The sequence below is a fragment of the Colossoma macropomum genome, unplaced genomic scaffold (genome assembly GCF_904425465.1).
Source record: "Colossoma macropomum unplaced genomic scaffold, Colossoma_macropomum, whole genome shotgun sequence".
Classification (NCBI taxonomy): Eukaryota; Metazoa; Chordata; class Actinopteri; order Characiformes; family Serrasalmidae; genus Colossoma; species Colossoma macropomum.
The window spans coordinates 1-20010 of NW_023494995.1; the positions used below are offsets into that span (position 1 = coordinate 1).

General features: G+C 38.0%; 2 long non-coding RNA genes across 2 annotated transcripts; both read left to right on the plus strand.

The window, feature by feature from the left end:
• Window positions 1-659: 659 nt before the first annotated feature.
• On the plus strand, window positions 660-5008 carry LOC118800793. The gene is made up of 3 exons (XR_005006394.1): window positions 660-926; window positions 1821-1994; window positions 3963-5008. It is a non-coding gene; the product is annotated as an uncharacterized LOC118800793 (long non-coding RNA).
• A 6055-nt stretch (window positions 5009-11063) lies between these two features.
• Window positions 11064-13563, plus strand: LOC118800794. The gene is made up of 3 exons (XR_005006395.1): window positions 11064-11336; window positions 11428-11544; window positions 12736-13563. It is a non-coding gene; the product is annotated as an uncharacterized LOC118800794 (long non-coding RNA).
• Window positions 13564-20010: the final 6447 nt, after the last annotated feature.

The window sequence follows — 20010 nt, forward strand, 5'->3', positions numbered from 1 at the left end:
AAAGTGAGGTTATAAGTTGAAGTATTTACTGAAGGATTTACTGAAACACTAAAACATTCACAGTAAAGCACATTACAAGCTTCAACTGTCAGATTTTACACTAGTGCTGCCATCAGTGTTTTACCCAATTTGGGAAAGTCAATGTACACCGCCGTTAGCTTGGTATTTGTCTTTACGCTCTCCAAGCTGGGACTGACTTCTTTGGCACTGACAGTATAACATGTTATCGACACTACTTATAATGCATTATATTAACAATTCATAATGTATAATAAACATGGCTATAAAGTTTAATTCACTTTTATAAATGTTTATAATCATGTGTACAATGCCATATGAATGCATTATAACATGTTATAAATGTGTTTATAGATGCTTACAAACGTGACATTCATAGAAAGTGTTACCGATAAAACATATTTTTGTAGTATTTTAAGTATTAATATTTCAAATACAGGTCAAAGTAGATTAATAAATCACTTTCTGTATTTATTTGCATTTAACACAATTCTAATGTCATAAAATTGGCTTTGTACATTTGTGTATGTGTGTGTGTGTGTGTGTGTGAGAGAGAGAGAGAGATTAGCGTGTGTGTGAATGAGTGAGTATAGCATTAGTGTGTGTGTGTGTGTGTGTGGATTTTAAAGTTCTATTTTTGGAGTTTGTGTGTGTTTCTCACTTTCTCTATTCGCTGAATTGCTGTTCATATTTGAGTTGTCAGTGTTTCTGATAGATCATTATTTCTCTCTCAGGTTGGGTTACTGTAATCTCACAGAGAAAAGCTGTGCACTTCTGTCTTCAGCTCTCAGCTCAAACTCCTCAACTCTGAGAGAACTGAACCTGAGTGGGAACAAACTGCAGGATTCAGGAGTGAAGCTGCTCTCTGCTGGACTGAAGAATCCACACTGTAAACTGGAGACACTGGGGTGAGACCATCACTCTCTCTCTCTCTCTCTCTCTGACTGTTTAACTGGTTAAACTGCTTGTTTGTGTTCAGCTGGGTGGGGGGTGGTGGTGGGGCCTGGTTTCACTTCCTCCTTTAGTGCTGCTGCCCTCCAGGATGTGAGTTTAGTATTCTGAGCTGACTGTCAGTGTGTCAGAGTCACAGTGCTGTGAGTTTAATAGACTAAGCTGATGTTAAAGAGACTCAGTTTATAGACTAATGATGCTCTCTCTCTCACACACACACACACACACACACAAATACAAACATACACATACATTTTTTTCAATAACTTTTAGTTTCTGCTGAGAGTGTGTCTGTGTGAGAGACATTGCATGTACATTAGTAATTGTGAGAGTATATACATGTAGTGTATGTAGGTTTTAATGGTTGTGTTTTTTTACTTTGAACTTGTGTTTCTCTTTTTGTCTTAATTTTATCTACTGAGTTGATGTTCATGTTTGAGGTATCAGTTTTTCTGATAGATCATTTCTCTCTCAGGCTGTGGGGTTGTGATCTCACAGAGAAAAGCTGTGCAGTTCTGTCCTCAGCTTTCAGCTCAAACTCTATAAGTCTGAGAGAACTGAACCTGGGTTTCAATAAACTGCAGGATTCAGGAGTGAAGCTGCTCTCTGCTGGACTGAAGAATCCACATTGTAAACTGGAGACACTGGGGTGAGACCATCACTTTCTGTCTTTGGAATGAAACCTTCACATATTAAGTAGATACAAGATGATTTAATTGATTAAGATATTGTTTGTGTGAGAAAGAGTATGTATATTTCTGTGTTCTTTCTGATATTTTGTTTTTCAAAATTTGATTGTAAGATGATGTTATGGAAATTAATAACGACATACGCTTTTCTTCTCTCTACAGTCTGTATAAGTGCAGTATTACAGAAGAAGGCTGTGCTGCTCTGGTTTCAGCTCTGAAATCAAACCCCTCACACCTGAGAGAGCTGAATCTGAACTCCAATAAACCAGGAGAGTCAGAAGTGAAGCTGCTCTCTGATCTACTGGAGGATCCACGCTGTAAACTGGAGAAACTACAGTGAGTTACTGAATTACTGTCTCTGTACACATATTCACTCAGTGGACGATCTACAACATTTTAGAGCTCAGCCTTCTCCATAAACACACACAGACACAGATTATTGTATCTGATGGATCTTGAGGTCTTTTCACACACTGCTTTTCTTGAGTGTGTCAGTGAGTTACTGTTGTGGTGGTTTAATACTTCTTAGTTTAATCCACCTTGTTGACTTAAAATGTGTCGCTTTGACTCCCACAAAATAAAAAAACAGTAAAAAGAATAAAGTTTAGATGAAGCTGGTTAAAGAATGTATTGCAATAATATTTACAAATAAATGTACAAAGTGTGTCAGTATTGCAGCCATGACCCACAGTTAGGCTCTCTCTCTTTATAATCAGCTTGACCTGTAGGGGGCGACTCACACTGAGAGAAATTAATACAACACTAAATCAACATTCTAGCTGAGGCTCCTACAGCTGTCTTCATGAGTGAGTCTATGAGAGAATCAGAGCTGTTTATGGGCCCTTTTCACAAAGAGTCGTGATTACTTCCGGTTTAAGCATTAGCAGAGTAAAACTAACTTCCGCTGCATACAACTACTGCAGAAGTGATGACAACATGCTGTAGTAGTGAACTATAATGCTCAAATACTGAACTGCAACAAATATATGCTAGTTTTCGTGCACTATCATGACCAAAAGTGAGAATAGAAAGTGAATGGAAGCACTGATTTAACTTTAAAGAGAGCTAAAATGCTGTGTGTGGTGTAGCCCTGTTTACTGCTGTTGCAGCTGCTCACATGAAGCAGCCTCTCTGTTTTTGTACAACATTCCAGCGATTTCTGTAATGTTTCTGTTTTCAAAAGAAAGAAGAACTTTTATATGTGGTATGAATTTGGGAGACGTTGTTTAGCTGTAGCTAGCTAGCTATGCTAGAAGCCATTAATAACTGTAGCTGTGTTCCCAAACAAGGAAGCTAGTTAGTTTCCATTAGCTGCTGGCACCAGCCGGCTAACGTGGAACAGATTCTGTGACACATTTAGCTACAGGATGCCAGCGACTTCTGACATAAACACAAACCAAAAACTTTTACATGTGAAGCCTATTTGACAGACCTCGTTTAAATTGTTTTAGCTTATGGTCGGCTAGCAGGCTAGCATCGATAATTAGCCAGCCTACCATTAGCAGTTTGAGGAGCACAAGCTTCATATGAGTAGCAAACTGGCTAGCTATGTTAGTGATCTGCCAAACAGGATTATTCCTTTAGTTTCATGGCAATTTTTGAAGCAGTACTTCAGAAAACAGCCAGCTTTCACTGCTCAGTCAAAAACACGACTCCTAGCTAACTTGTATCTTACCACTGCGGTTATGCAGTGACATTTGAAAAAGCAGAAAGCTGCTTCGTGTCAGCCGGACAATCTAGTTTGGTTAGCAATAGCTTCTAGCCAACATAACTAGCTTAATATAAACGGAGTCCATCAAATTCCTGATACATATAAAAAGTTCTTTTTTCTTTTGAAAATGGAAATATTACAGAAATCTCTGCCATATTGTACGAAGAAACGGAGACTGCTTGATGTGAAGCAGCTGCAGCAGACTGCAGTAAAAACAAGGCTGACCCACACATACAGCATTTTAGCTCTGTTCAAAGTTAAATTAGTGCTTCCGTCCACTTCTTATTCTCGCTGTTTGTCACAACAGTGCAGGGAAACATAAAATATAGCTGTTGTAGCTCAATGTTTGAGCATTATAGTTCACTATTAAAACATTTTGTCATTGCTTCTGCGGTAGTTATATGGAGAGGAAGTGAGTTTTACCCTGCTAACGCTTAAACCAGAAATCATCACAAATCTTGTGAAAAGGGCCCATTGGTTTATTAGTGTTGATGAGGCTGTTTATCCTGATTGTGTCTGTGTGGAGTCTGAGTGCTGACTGTGATCAGTGTGTGTTCATGTCTGATCATACTGACCTGTTTCCTGTTTTACAGCATCTGGAAACACAGCTGACCTGGTCTGAGTCTCACACACACTGGGGGTTATGAGGAGAGGATGAAGTCTTATAGAATGAGGTCAAGCCCACATTGGTGTTGAGAGCGTGTACAGGAGGAGGAGAAGAGCCTGGTGTTCTGATAACAACATGAGGTCGACACTCAAACCAGTGGAAATGTTGATAGACTTTAATAAACTCCCTCTAGAAATCAACACTGGAGTCACGAGAGTGGAGGAGATCTTCAAGATCATGAAGACACCATCTCACACACACACACACACAGATATGAGAGCACAGAGAGGCTCCTGAAGAGCAGCTGAATGAGCTGAAACTCTGCTGCTTCCTGTGTTGTATTAGTGTGAAGTTTCTAAGATCAGGATTTTGCTTTCATGATGTTTTTACTACATTTAAACAGTCAGTGCTCACCATGCTGGGACATCATGTCTGTCAGTTCCTTGTGTGGCTGTATAGAAGCTTCTAAACACCTCCTTTAAAAATGTACATAAGAGTTTAAGACAGATTGGGCTGTTAAGCAGCTTGAATAGGTGAACTAAACAGTAACAGATCAATATCAGAGAAATGAAGAGCTTTTTAAATATAACATCATTGACGTACATAGAATGTAGTTTTTGTCTGTCAGAAACTGAAGACTTTCAGCCGTGATATTCAGTTTCAGATGATACTTCCTCACTACTGAAGGTCACTGAAATGTAGGGCCGCCCTGTTTGCCCTGTGGACGTCTTAGCTTTGACTAAGAGTCTGAAAATGGTGCCTCTAGACTTAAACTGGACTGGATCAGGCAAATAGACCATATTCTATTTTTACATAAGATGATATTTTATTATATATCACTTCTGTTATGCCAGATTCCTGTGCTTATCTTGATTATGAATAATATTGATGTCATGTAGAGTTTTATTCCAGTGTCATTTGTGCCAGTAGAAATATTTAATTACAGTAAAATTTGATGCACTTATTATTGGACTGTTCAACATTAATTCTTCCACAGTTCATGTTTCATTAAACACAGACCGATTCTGACCATCGTAGTGTATTTCTTTATTTTATGATCTTGATGAAACCTTTACTCACAGTAAGTGTGTTAGAGGTAATGAGATCCAAAAAGAAATATAGTTTTATTACAGCCTGTAAAATATTTCTATAATCAGGGTTTATAAGAAAATAATAAGTAATTATACTAAAGTCTTATTTTTTACCATAAATAATGATACAGCAATGTTTTTTAGTGTCATCCTAATGATTAATCTTGGCAGAGTTTTTTTACTCTTTTTTTCCACTGTGTTCAGTTTCATTACTACACCGATCTTTCCCTGAAGTAACTATGCACTGAGACCCTCTGTGTTGTTTTTAAGAAATTAAAACTATTTAAAAATATAAATATGTTGTTGATAATAAGTGGTGTGGTGATTATGTAGAGATCAGATTTAGATTTGAAAAATAAGAAGGTGGATCAGATCATAAATCAGCTGAAAGGGCGTCTTTCACCCTCAGTGCAAAATACACAAAACCTTCAAATAAACAAAAATGCAGTGAATTAAACAAACGTCCATAAATCTGTTTCACATCTGTGGAATAAAATTAATCTTTTTTTGTCTGTTTATTTGAGTTCAGCTCCTTACTGCTTCTTGTAAAGGCTTGGTCTGGGGTTGGGTTGTCTGTTATACCGATTTCGGCCAGTAGAGGGAGGCACAGAGTGTCTCCTTAGTAATAAAAGACAAGCAGCATCACCTGAGCCTGGCCTTACTTAAGGGGAGCTCTCAGTCAGCTTGGTGAGCAGCTGCACTCAGTCCTGAATTGAGCCTGACCACCTGCCACAGTCGTCCTGCACAATAGAAGATGTGGGTCTGATTCCACCTCAGGCCTGTTGACCTGTTACAACTTCTAAAATCAATCTTCAAATAAGATCTATTGATCACTGCATTAATCAGATCCACTTACATTCTGAAAACGCTGATGGAAAGATCTGTTAAAGTGCTGCTGTGTAGGAACACAAGAGAGACGTGTAAGTTGTTTAGTCTGAAAGGTGGGATTGAAGGAATTTGTAAGTTGCTGAATGTGAAGAGGAGAACATCTATTATCTGACCTGTAAAAGTTTCTCTTTATTTACTTTTTAAAAAGGAAAGTAACTAATTTCTGTGTGTGCGGCCCTTGTTTTTACATCTGGTTACAGCAGCTGCAGGCAGAGTGATCCACCATAGAGTCTGTGAGGCAGACTGTCCAGCAGGGGGAGCCACAGCCCACCTCAGCCCACTGAGTCTGTTTAACATCGGCTTAGTCTATTAAACTCATAGCACTGTGACTCTGACACACTGACAGTCAGCTCAGGATATTAAACACGCATCCTGGAGGGCAGCAGCACAATGAAACTAGCACCCCCACCACCCCCCACTCAGCTGAACACAAACAGTTTAACCAGTAAAACAGTCAGAGAGAGAGAAAGAGAGAGAGAGAGAGAGACAGTGGGGTGAATCTCAGATTTGCATTAACAGGCCTGAGTCGTCCACTTTCTCCCAGAATAGAGCAGCACTTTCAGTAGATGTTCAGCTTCCCTCCTTCACCTCTGACCCGTCCACTGTCCAGCTGACCAGCGCCCCCTGTGGAGAGTATCCAGACAGCAGGCAGAGCAGCGAGGCTGAACCCTCAGACAGCTGCAGAGAGGAGGGAGGGAGCCACAAATGTAAATTCAGTGGTGTTCTTTCATTTTTCTCAGTACATCTTTTTTAGATGTTTATTCAGTAACTGAGTGTGAGATTAATTAAATTAATAAACGCTGCTTTAGAAGAAGAAACAGCACTTATTATTCACAGGGAGTTTAGTTCCAACACCGTGATACATACAAAAATCTCACATCACTCTACAGTTACACCACACATACACACACTGTAGTTTTAATGTGTTTAACTCATTCCGTCTGGTTTATTATTCAATTATTAGCCTTAAGATTTAGCATTTATTATCTATTATTAATTATTTTTATGAAACTGATCTGTATGTTCTGTTGTTATGAGAATGAGGACTGAAATGTGACTCTTAGAGTTTAAAGGGTTAAAAATGTTCGTTTTTTATTTTAACTGTTTTTGTTTGTTGCCCTGCGATGGACTGGCGACCTGTCCAAGGTGTATCCTGCCTTCCGCCCAATGACAGCTGGGATAGGCTCCAGCACCCCACCGTGACCCAGAAGGATAAGCAGTTTAGATAATGTATGTATGTTTTTGTTCTTTATGATGGTCATCCTAAAGCAGAACTGTGTGAGTCTCAGTGTGGAGCTCTACTGTCTGTATAACCTGAGCTGATCTTTTCTGATCTGGAGGCTCTGTTTGAGTCTCTGTGGGGTTTGTAATGTATATATCAGAACTGTGTAAGTCTCAGTGTGGAGCTCTACTGTCTGTATAACCTGAGCTGATCTTTTCTGATCTGGAGGCTCTGTTTGAGTCTCTGTTTGAGGAAAAATCATGGTCCGGCCACCATCATCCCCTGACCTCAATCCTATTCAGCACTTCTTCACTACCAGAACAATCATAACACCACCCAAACATTACCAAATGTTCAGTAACGACCGTTTCTCACTTTCTGATCTAAAATTCAGAGGTGTAGCTTAATAAGGCTCGACATATGAACTAAAACACTTTGTTTTGGTAGTGACATGAAAATATGGGAAAGTATTTTTTGAATATTTTTTTTTATTTCAAAATTAAAGGCTTTCAACTTTGCATGTTGTCTTAAAACAACATTTAAAAACTACAATGAAAATATGTAAGTATTATGTTCTGAAGTGTAAATTTAGGGGTTATGTTTTGGGACAGCCACCTCCCAATATAGAGTATGCTATAAATTATGATGTGAAACAGGTCAGGCTTCATGTTTCTCATAACTGCCGTTATTTGTCTGATAAATGTGTGCAGTGTCTTACATTCACGTTCCAACACATACAATAGCATAATCTCTCTGCGCAGTGGGTACGAGTGTCCTACTGATAAGATCTGCGTCCTTTAATCCAGGAGTCCAGCAGCACAGCATGCTCCACCAGCACTGTTCCAGCTGGTGGAGCCCCAAAGCTACCATGCTGGATCATCTGCTTGTGGTCAGTGTGTCCATCCTCTCTCCTTCTCCACTGACACTCACTTCTCTGGTGGATTTAAAGAGAATAAAGCACTACAGGTGAGTTCTTCACTCTCAGTTCTGGAGCAGCTCTGCACTGCACAGTTTAGTGTTCTCTCTGCTACAGCAGCTCTGAGCTGGAGGGCTTTTCAACAATATAATCAAGCCTGAGTAAAGTAAAATCAATTAATTTATACTGGATTTCATTTGAGTTGTGCTCAAACCAACACATTAATACAGGATTTCAGTGAGTGATTTTTTTTTATAACAGCTATACTGTTTTTTGCTGTATACTGCATACTGTAGTCATTACACAACAGTCAACTTAAATGTTGTGTTTCCAGATTTTTTTCAAGAAGCCATTTTTTCCAGACACTCTGGCAATATCAGCAATTCACTGTTTAGCCACCAGAGGTCTCACTCTCCAGAGTACTAGCCTTGTTCTCAAATCAAACCACCTGTACCTCACTGCCTAATTAGTCACACCTTAAATACTCCTCCTAAGCAGCCAGTCAGTGCAAAGTATTGCCAGTTCACTTGTGTCTGACTATGTTTGGTCTGTTTTTCTGGTATTTTGAACCTCTGCTTGATGTTGGATTCTGTTTTTGCCTTTTGCCCCTTTTTGCTCTGTCTGCCTGGCTTTTTGGACTGATTTCACTGTTACGACCCTTTTTTGCTTAGCCTTTTGACATCGAGTTTTGGACTGCCCCTTTTGTCATTCAATCTGCATATGGATCCTTCTCAAGTTTCTAAGTCTGATTCGTCACAGGCAACTCATTACTCCACCCTCTGTAAACTGTACAAAAATGTCCAGCACCTCCTTGTTTAGAGGAAAAACAAACCAATTGATATATATTCTCATAATAATCTATTTCTAAAATGAATGACATAAACAGACAGTGCAGTTTAGTACTTAGTAGTGACAACAAAGTTAGTTGCAGGAAAATATTTTGTTACATTCTAAAAATATAAGCTACTTTCTACAACACTTACAGACAAATTCTCATGATTACAAACAGTTTCCTCCATTTCCACCTTTTAAGCAGCTCACTGTTTTCATGAGCCAGACTTTCATTCTCCTCTTCAACTGCACCAGGAATGCCTTTATTTACATATTACATATTTAAACTTTAAATATATGTACAAAGAAGTTTTTACTTCATGATCTTTGAAATGTGTGATACTGATTTGTTTGTGAGGGTCAAACCTCTGATTTTCTCAGGACAGACGGTCACTCTAGATGATGCTCACCAAAACCTTTACACCAAAGAAATATTTATTAGTTTATTTATTTATTTATTTGTGTGTGCGTGTGTGTGTGTGTGTGTGTGTGTGTGTGTGTGTGTGTCCAGTGAGAGAGGGTCAGCAGAGGGCTTTTCCTTTTCTCAGCTCCACTCATGACCGACAGTGTCTCAGTGGTTCAGACCATGTTGGTATCCATAATGTTGGTGGTTTGAATCTTCAGTGCAGACAGACAGTGAAACTTTGTCTACTGTGAATATTTGTGGGGAAACCTGGAAGCATGTGTCAAATTCAGCACTTTAATTCAATCCATTCCTTGTAAGTGGTACGGATAGCCTACTGAAAAGACCTTTAACCCAGGATTCCAGTAGCTTAGCATGTTAAGGTCTTTGAAGAAATTACAAACACTATTAAACTCTATATGTCAGTCATCTTACACAATGAGAACAAGGCTGTGTTAAATATGTACTGTTCTTCCTGCTTAAAATTCAGAGGTGTAGCTCAATAAGGCTCCATATAGGGACTAAAACACTTTGTTTTGGTAGTGACATGAAAATATGGGAAAGTATAATTTAAAAATTAAAGGCTTTCAACTTCACATCTTGTTTTAAAACAACATTTTAAAAACACAAAAATGCAATGAAAATATGTAAGTATTATGTTCTGAAATGTAAATTTAGGGGTTAGCATTTGGGACAGCGACCTCCCAATAGAAAGAATGCTATAAATTATGATTTTGGATATACTTAACTTATTACTGTCTACAATTATGCCTATGGCTTTTAATAGATCTGAACATAGTCCTTATAAATATTTAAGGTCTGAATACATCACTGTTCTTTTTAAATAGTTCCAAACAGTGCAGCGTCACAGTGTGGGGAAGTTTATGCAAGAAGTGTCTGTGATGTGAAACAGATCAGGCTTCATGTTTCTCATAACTTGTGCAGTTTCTTGCAGTTCTGGTCACGTCTGTTCACTCGGCTTGGTGAAGAGTGCTGTGAGTGGTTGCGCAACACATCACTGCTCCCTCTTCAACACGCAATAATCTCGGGGATCTGTGGTGCCACATCTAGTCCAACTGGTTTAGAGTGAAAATACATCTTCAAATGCGTCCATTTTGTGGAGAGACGATCAAAAGCACAGAGTTAATCACTGAAATTGTAGCTTTTTTTTTAGCTGTTTTTGTCACTGTAACTTTAAGACTGATATGTGTAAATGTTTAAATGAGCTCTGCAGTTGGGGCTGAAACACTCCTTCATCATGCATGGTTGGGTCTAAATAAACTGTATAAATGTTTATACAGTTTATATGTGATAATATGTTGATGTTTTGATGTGCTAATGAAGTTCTAACACTTCTATGAGGTTCATAACAGGATTAAAATCTCATAATTCATTTAATATAAGTCTGCTTTAAAAACCTGATTCCACAGTCTGAGATCAGCTACTCTGTTTTTCATATAACAAAGAACATATTTCACACAAAACAGATCACTTTTGATAGCATTTTCCTAATAATAAAAGAACTACAAGTACTATAAAGCTCTACACCATTCATCTTACATGATGGTAACAATGATAGGTTTCCAGTTCTTGTTAAGCACATACTTGTCACACTTGTTCAGCCAGAAAAGAGAAGAGAGTGCTGTGATTGGTTGAGCTACACATTACTCCACCCTCTTCAACCTGAAAAAAAACTTCCAGCAGCTCCTCCTGTAGAGTCTAATCCAGTCCGACTACTTGTAAAAGCTGCTAAAATCTTCAGTAGCGTCCATTTTGTGGAGAGAGGATCAAAACAACATTTGGAGAGAAAACAGAGAGAATTACTGAAGTTATAGTTACCAGAATTTACTGACTGACTTAAGGATTAAAGGCATTTTAGAGGTGAAGAGGGCAAAAAACCTAATAGAGCAACTTCGGGATTTGTAGACTTTACTGTCAGCGTGTGATTTCAGGATTCAGACCTCCAAAATGAGTCTCTCTGAGGAACAGGACACACAGGAAGCTGAGAGGTGAGAGAATAATGTGATCTGGTGTAAAGTGAGTTTGTTCTCTAGTTCACCACCATGTAAGACAGTTTGTCTGGTATTGTTTGTGTTTTAGGCTGAATCAGGGTAAGAGATCAGACCCACCTGAACCCAGCTGTGTGTCCATGAAGAGAAACTGGTCGAAGGGTGAATTAATGCACTTCAGAGGTGATGCCAGTTCTACTGAGTTCAGGTAAGAATGGTGTGAAACTGAAGAGTGAGATTAAAAGATGCTCCTACTTTCTCTCTGAACTCCTGTGTTTGTGTTCAAAAGAGAGCAGCAGAGTCACAAAAAACGTTTTACTGTATTCAGAGTTCTTTATTCTGTGTAACACAGAACTTCACATGGAAAATAGTATACACATTACAAACATCAAAGACCAGAAGATTTTTCCTTTCTTGCCAGTCAGTGAAGTTTATGTGCATTTGTTTTTATTGTTGTTATTAAAGCGTCCAAACAAATTTATATCAGTGTAAAACGAAACTGCCCACAGCTAATTTGTCTTTGTCTAAAGATGGTTATTAATAGTTACTTATAAAAAATATTTATAGCAACATGCAGATCAGATAGAACTTCTATTTAACAAGAAGAAAAATGAATTTCTACACGGTAAAATACTACTACTAGTACTACCAGTACTGAAGTACTACTCGCACCTGAGATTTTCACTCACCTTCACACCTGTGTAAATGTGATGTAACAATAAACGTGATTTGATTTGAGTTGATTAAATAGCTGTATGTGGGCTGTAGGGGATGTGATTGGCAATGATGTAATAGTAATGATTTAATGAATTTGGTCTATTTTAACTAACTGGACATTAACGACTCATTTGGAAAAACAAGCTTTCAAAACAACAGAAAATGAAACGAACTGAAAGTGTGAGTACGCTGGTCATCTTTGGATTCAGCTTTAATTCTCTGCTCCAGCACTGAAGTCATCAACTCCCTCTCTTTCTCCCACATGTTGTGTATTGTCTCTACACGAGTTAATACTTCAGTAAATATACACAAAGATTCACTGACCTGTGTAGGACTGAGAGAGAGGAGGTTTGGGGGTTAAATCAGTTTCACACTTTAAACTCTCTTCTTTTATCTAATATACAGTAACATGTGCACTTCACCATCATCATCTCTTCTGTTTTGTATGAAGTGCTGCCTCTACATCATACACAGTCCTGTTTGTGAAGCTGAATCTCAGATAGGAATCAGTCACTGAATCAGTGATGAGTGTCAGTGTTAACGTTACTGAATCAGTGCTCTGATACCACAAAGTTCACCCTGAATTAATATTGAAGCAATAATGAATAGTTTAAGTGTATTTTTTCAGATTTTTCTGATGTGTGACTTTCTCTTTAACAAAAAAAAAAATCATTGCATGCAGTTCTAAATGCAGCTACATGAGGGCACAGAGACTCCTCTGAACTCCTGACCTGCTTACTGTGGAGCAGTTGTGGGGAAATCTGGAAGTGCGAGCCGGTTCTCGACGACCAGACGTTCTCCTCAGCTCATTTATCAGTCAATGATTTTAACTTTCTGTACTTTTTGTAGTTTCATGGCCAAAGTTAACCCATAGTTTCATTGTTTTGGTGCAATGGATATATTTTAATAACAACTATTTATAAGTAGTGTTGATGTCTGAATTATTTATAGTGTAAATAGTAAGTTGTAGTTCTACTGTAATGTTCGTATTTACTTGTTTGATATATTACACTGATTATTTTAAATCTTGGCTGAAGCGGAACATTTAACCCTTTAATGTTCTGCTCAACCATTTGGTAGAGCACATTTTGAGTCACTATATGTGCCACAAAGTGCCATCTCAACCGTTTGGTAGACATGAATATTTTTAAAATTGTGGGGTCAAAAAAACGAAAAAAAGCACCAACTGTTTTTATTATTGCCCCAAACAAATAAAAAATACAAAATATGAAAGTCCATTGCTTTTTTCTTGGTGAGGACATTAAAGGGTTAAGTTAAACACTGCCAGCTTTCACTTTCAGCTGTGTACAAATCAGTTCCAGAGAAAATAACATTGTTATTGCTTGTAAGTGGTGTTTTTTCTGTACCTCAACCAAATGACAACTTAGCTTAAATGTGTAGCTTCATACTGCTTTCAAGAGGTTTATTTCAAAGTTTATTGCTTTGTTTTATTTTACATGAAGACAAATATGTGAATAGGTTTTATGTGTATTAATGTCTGTGTGTCATACCAGCTATTGTTTCTTTTACCATAACTCATTAAACTATGCAGTATTTCAAAATAAGCGCAGTTTCCTGTTTGAGATCTATTCAATAGGTTCTCTTTCTGTACTGTATCCATTTATTTCATCCTTTTTGTCGGTCTCCAATAGTATATAGTACATCTGTATTTTTTAAATGAACCCAGCCTACTGTGACTTCACTTCCATGGAGTGACATCACATTTGGTGTGAATTTCTATGTAAATCTGCCTCCACCTTGTTGTGTTTATACACAAAGAATGTTATAGTCAAACAGACGTCCTTCAAATCAAATCAGCAATTAAACATTCAAATGATTTTATGGTATATGCAAACGAGCTCTGCAGTCTCTGCCTCTGTGTGGTGTGAGTGATGTGGTTGCATGACTGCAACAACAGCTGCTTGACTGCTACAACAGCTGCGTGACTGCAACAACAGCTGCGTGACTGCTACAACTCACATGCATTGTCCATTCACACGTACAGCGTTTGTACAGTGGAGAGGTGCAGGAAGAAAAATCTACAGACATTCTTTTTTTCAAACCAGTAAATAGTAACATCAGTCACTTTAATCAATAGAAGTATAATTCTTAAAAGAGCACATAACATTTGTTTACCCTCGACACTCTAAATGGTGATTGGGCAACCGTTTCAAGCCTGATAGACTAAATGAAAGAATTTACGTTTTTCAAATTTTGTGTGGTTTTCCATTTCATTTTCATTGACTCCTATGGCTTATTTCATTTTATTTTGCTGCATGATGTGCAGGGAAAAATTGGCTCCTCGCCTCTTCCCTAAATACCGCACTGCTGGGTGGCTCTGCTGCTTTGCTCCCACTGTCTGTGTGAAAGCTCTGACCTCTTTACATGAGCGCCAAAATGAAAAAGAAGACTTTCTGGGTCGCTCACGCCAGGCAGAGGTAGTATGTGTGAAACATCCCTTACAATGTCAACATCAATGGGTGTGGTTAAACTACTGTAGGCTGAATAGGCAGATAAACTGCATGTAAATGTGTTTGTTTTGCATGACATCACACAAACAACACATTCAAAATGGGCTGTTTTGCATCCTACTATTATAAATAGGGTTGAAAATTGTATACGTTTGTGTGATATGGTGATGTGCTCATGTATCTTTAATACTTATACCAGGTAAAGTTTTTGTCCCTAACAAGATAAAAAAACTCATGATTCATTAATGGAAGTCTGCTTTTAAAATATATTAATAAAAATAAACCAAGAAAATATTTCACACAAAATAGATCACTTATGGTAACATTTTCTTAATATTAATACTAACAGTTTTAGTAAACAATTAATAGAGTAATATAAGTCATGAATAAATTATTAGATCATAAGAATTTCACATTAATTTGAAAACATGTAAATGTTTATAATTGACAGTTCATGTTGTTGGTGATATGTTGGTGATATGTGTTCATGATGTTTCTCTGCACAGTAACAACAAACCCCTTATAAACAATGTATTTTACAGCATCAAGTACTGAACTATTTAACTTACTAATAGTGATAATAATGATGTAATGGCTAAATAATGAGATGTCTTATGACGTTATGACTCCAGTTAACAGGTGTGTGTGCAGCATGTATTCTTTAGTCCTAGACATTTTTGCAGCAGCTAAAATAAAGTTGAATCTATACACAACAATTTAAATAGCTTCCTTTGTCTTGTATAGAGCTGTAATGCTCCAAACAGGGCAACATCATTTAGGCTAAGAATTGATTTAGCAGTGTCTCTTAACAGGTTAGGCTGCATGTTTTTCAAAACTGCAGTTGTTTGTCTGCTAAATGTGTCCAAGGCACACAAGGGCACAGAGACTCCACTGAACTCCTGACCTGCTTATTATGGAGCGGTTTGGACTGTGGAGAAATCTGGAAGTGCGAGCGGCTCACAGCTATTATTCAAATTTAAACAGACGTTCTCCTCAGTTCATGCATGAGTCTAGTGATTGTAACCTTTTAAGACCGTTTTTGTATATTTGAGTGTGGTTTCATGGTCAGTTATAGTAAATGAACCCACAGTTTACTTGTGTAAGTGTAATTGATACATTTTAATATCAGCTATTGATTAGCAATATTCATGTTTTGATATTTGTAGTGTAAATAGTGAATTTTATGTTTATTGTAATATTCAGTGTAATATTGTAATAATAGTACAATAATCTTAAATCTTGGCTACCATTGAACACTTAAGAACTTAAACACTTTCAGCCGTGCACAATAAATAAGAAAATAAGATGATCACTGCTTGTTAGTGGTGGTAGGTGATTCTACATGGTAATGTGTGTGTTTTCGGGTCTTTATTGGTCAAATCTGTGAACACAGCTGCAGCACAGAGCTGTGTGCTCTCCCCTTGACATCACTTCCTTTTTACCAGTGACTGCACCTCCAGAGTCCTGTCCAATCAACACTGGAGTCACGAGAGTGGAGGAGATCTTCAAGACCATGAGGACACCATCTCACACACACACACACAGATATGAGAGCACAGAGAGGCTCCTGAAGAGCAGCTGAATGAGCTGAAACTCTGCTGCTTCCTGTGTTGTATTAGTGTGAAGTTTCTGAGATCAGGATTTTGCTTTCATGATGTTTTTACTACATTTAAACAGTCAGTGCTCACCATGCTGGGACATCATGTCTGTCAGTTCCTTGTGTGGCTGTATAGAAGTTTCTAAACATCTGCTTTAAAAATGTACATAAGAGTTTAAGACAGATTGGGCTGTTAAGCAGCTTGAATAGGTGAACTAAACAGTAACAGATCAATATCAGAGAAATGAAGAGCTTTTTAAATATAACATCATTGACGTACATAGAATGTAGTTTTTGTCTGTCAGAAACTGAAGACTTTCAGCCATGATGTTCAGTTTCAGATGATACTTCCTCATTACTGAAGGTCACTGAAATGTAGCGCTGCCCTGTTTGACCTGTGGACGTCTTAGCTTTGACTAAGGGTCTGAAAATGGGGCCTCTAGACTTAAACTGGACTGGATCAGGCAAATAAACCATATTCTATTTTTCCATAAGATGTTCTTTTATTACATATCGCTTCTGTTATGACAGATTCCTGTGATTATCTTGATTATGAATAATATTCATGTAGAGTTTAATTCTAGTGTCGTTTGTGCCAGTAGAAATATTTGATTACAGTAAAATTTGATGTACTTATTATTGGACTGTTCAACTTTAATTCTTCCACAGTTCATGTTTCATTAAACACAGACCGATTCTGACCATGTAGTGTATTTCTGTATTTCATTATCTTGATGAAACCTTTACTCACAGTAAGTGTATTAGAGGCAATGAGATCCAAAAAAGAAAAAACTTTTATTACAGCCTGTAAAATATTGCTATAATCAGCATGTAATTACTTGTAGTAAACAATAAGTAATTATAATAAAGACTTATTTTTTCTACCATAAATAATGATTACACAACATTTTTTAGTGTCGTCTTAATAATTAATCTTGGCAGAAAGAGTTTTTTAAACTTTTTCTCCACTGTGTGTTCAGTTTCATTACTACACCTATCTTTCCCTGAAGTAACTATGCACTGAAACCCTCTTTGTGACCATCTGTGTTGTTTTTAAGAAATTAAAATTAATTTAAAAATATAAATATGTTGTTGATAATAAGCTGATATGGTGATTATGTGCAGATCAGATTTAGATTTGAAAAATAAGAAGGTGTCAGATAAGAAGGGATCAGATCATAAATCAGCTGAAAACCTTCAGATAAACAAAAATGCAGTGAATTACAGAAACATCCATAAATCTGTTTCACATCTGTGGAATAAAATTAATCTTTTTGTCTGTTTATTTGAGTTCAGCTCCTTACTGCTTCTTGTAAAGGCTTGGTCTGGGGTTGGGTTGTCTGTTATACTGATTTCAGCCAGTAGAGGGAGGCACAGAGTGTCTCCTTATTAATAAATGACAATGAATGACGAGCAACATCACCTGAGCCTGGCCTTACTTAAGAGGAGCTCTCAGTCACCCTGGTGAGCAGCTGCACTCAATCCTGAACTGAGCCTGACCACCTGCCACAGTCGTCCTGCACAATAGAATATGTGGGTTTGATTCCACCTCAGGCCTGTTGACCTGTTACAACTTCTAAAATCAATCTTCAAATAAGATCTATTGATCACTGCATTAATCAGATCCACTTACATTCTGAAAACGCTGATGAAAGATCTGTTAAAGTGCTGCTGTGTAGGAACACAAGAGAGACGTGTAAGTTGTTTTGTCTGAAAGGTGGGATTGAAGGAATTTGTAAGTTGCTTAATGTGAAGAGGAGAACATCTATTATCTGACCTGTAAAACTTACTCTTTACTTACTTTTAAAAAATAAAGTAATTCATTTCTGTGTGCGGCTCTGTTTTTCATCTGGTTACAGCAGCTGCAGGCAGAGTGATCCACCATAGAGTCTGTCAGGCAGACTGTCCAGCAGGGGGAGCCACAGCCCACCTCAGCCCCTCCCAGCAGCCTCCTGGAGCTTCAGTCTCACACACTGATCAGTAAAACTCCCACTACTGATCTGGAGTGAGAGCTGGGAGGCTGCAGGAACGCTGCTGTGAGTTTCCTCACTGGTCATGTTGCTGCTGCAGGATTTCTCTCTGTAAACTGTGATAAAGACCACAGGAGAATCAGCTGGGCTTCATTCAGTGATCCACTCATTACACTGTTTTATACTGACATTTTATCCCTCAGAATCAACACAGAACCTGTTCTTATACAATACAATCCCATCATGATCCATTTCAGACTCCATAAGTCTTTAATCAGCATCATTAGTCTATAAACTGAGTCTCTTTAACATCAGCTTAGTCTATTAAACTCACAGCACTGTGACTCTGACACACTGACAGTCAGCTCAGGGTATTAAACTCACATCCTGGAGGGCAGCAGCACTAAAGGAGGAAGTGAAACCAGCCCCGCCACCACCACCCCCCACCCAGCTGAACACAAACAAGCAGTTTAACCAGTAAAACAGTCAGAGAGAGAGAGAGAGAGAGAGAGAGAGAGAGAGAGAGAGATCAGTGGGGTGAATCTCAGATTTGCATTAACAGGCCTGAGTCGTCCACTTTCTCCCAGAATAGAGCAGCACTTTCAGCAGATGTTCAGCTTCCCTCCTTCTCCTCTGAGCCACCCACTGTCCAGCTGACCAGTGCCCCCTGTGGAGAGTATCCAGACAGCAGGCAGAGCAGTGAGGCTGAACCCTCAGACAGCTGCAGAGAGGAGGGAGGGAGCAGAGACACAGAGGGCTTCACTGTGGAACCAGCTGGAGACAAGAAACAACAGCACACATGATTAAACACCAACAATTAAACATATTTACTAGTTATTCTTTATTAAACGTCCCAGCTGGAGCTCTAAAACCTAACCAGAGTGTGAACATCACTGCAGTGCTCTGTACTGTTCTCACTTTGCTGAAATTAAATTGAAATATCTTTAAAATATCTATCATCTTCAATAAAACTGATAAACTCTAACAACAGTCATAAAACATTCCTCACTTTAACAGAGCTATTATTAAAAGTTACAGTCTTTGTTGAGTTCATACAGGATCATTAACCCAAAGTCTGACTTCATGATCTGAGCCAGAGCTCATATTTACTCTTTAACACAGTCAGTTTGAGTGCAGACAAAAGCAGCTGATTGCAGAATAAAGACACAGATTAACAGACAGTAAATGAAATTTTATCCTTTTATTCTATCCTAAATTAAGACCACACACACACACACACACACACACACCACACACACACACACACAAAACAATCAGCTCGGGATCTGGATGAGCTTTATAAAAGTGTATAACCCAAATATATTTTTCTTTCTCATTCCACTGACCTCACCTGAGTCTGACTCCTCATTTAAAATAAATAAATAAATAAATAAAAAATAACAAAACAGTTTATCGTGTTCATTTGCATGTGCTGTTTTATCTCTTGCTGAGAAGGAAAGTCTCACCTGGATGTCCCAGTCTTCAAAAAACTCATCTTGAAGAGAAAATATTTAATAATCTACCATCAGATGCCTCATCAACTCCTAACATGATCACTAATCAGCCTCATGAACCAATCTGGAACCTGCATTTCTTTACATGCTGAACATTAAGACACCTCAAATAGTCAGAATCAGTTTCTTAAAGAAAATCTAAGAATTAAAAATCGCACAAAACAGAAATTAAATTAAATTGTCTATTATAATCTGGTATCATGATCACTGCAGCCAAGTCATTTCCATAGAGAGAGCTGACTTTGCATTATCAGCACATGCTTCAGTGCTCTGGGAGAGTTTATAGTCCTGTGAGTTTAACACTTCATGACTGAGAGCTGCTGCCCCACAAACTTCACCCACAGCAGACATGACTTTGACCACCATCTTCATCTGGACTCTGATCTTTTGGACTGAAGGTAGGAC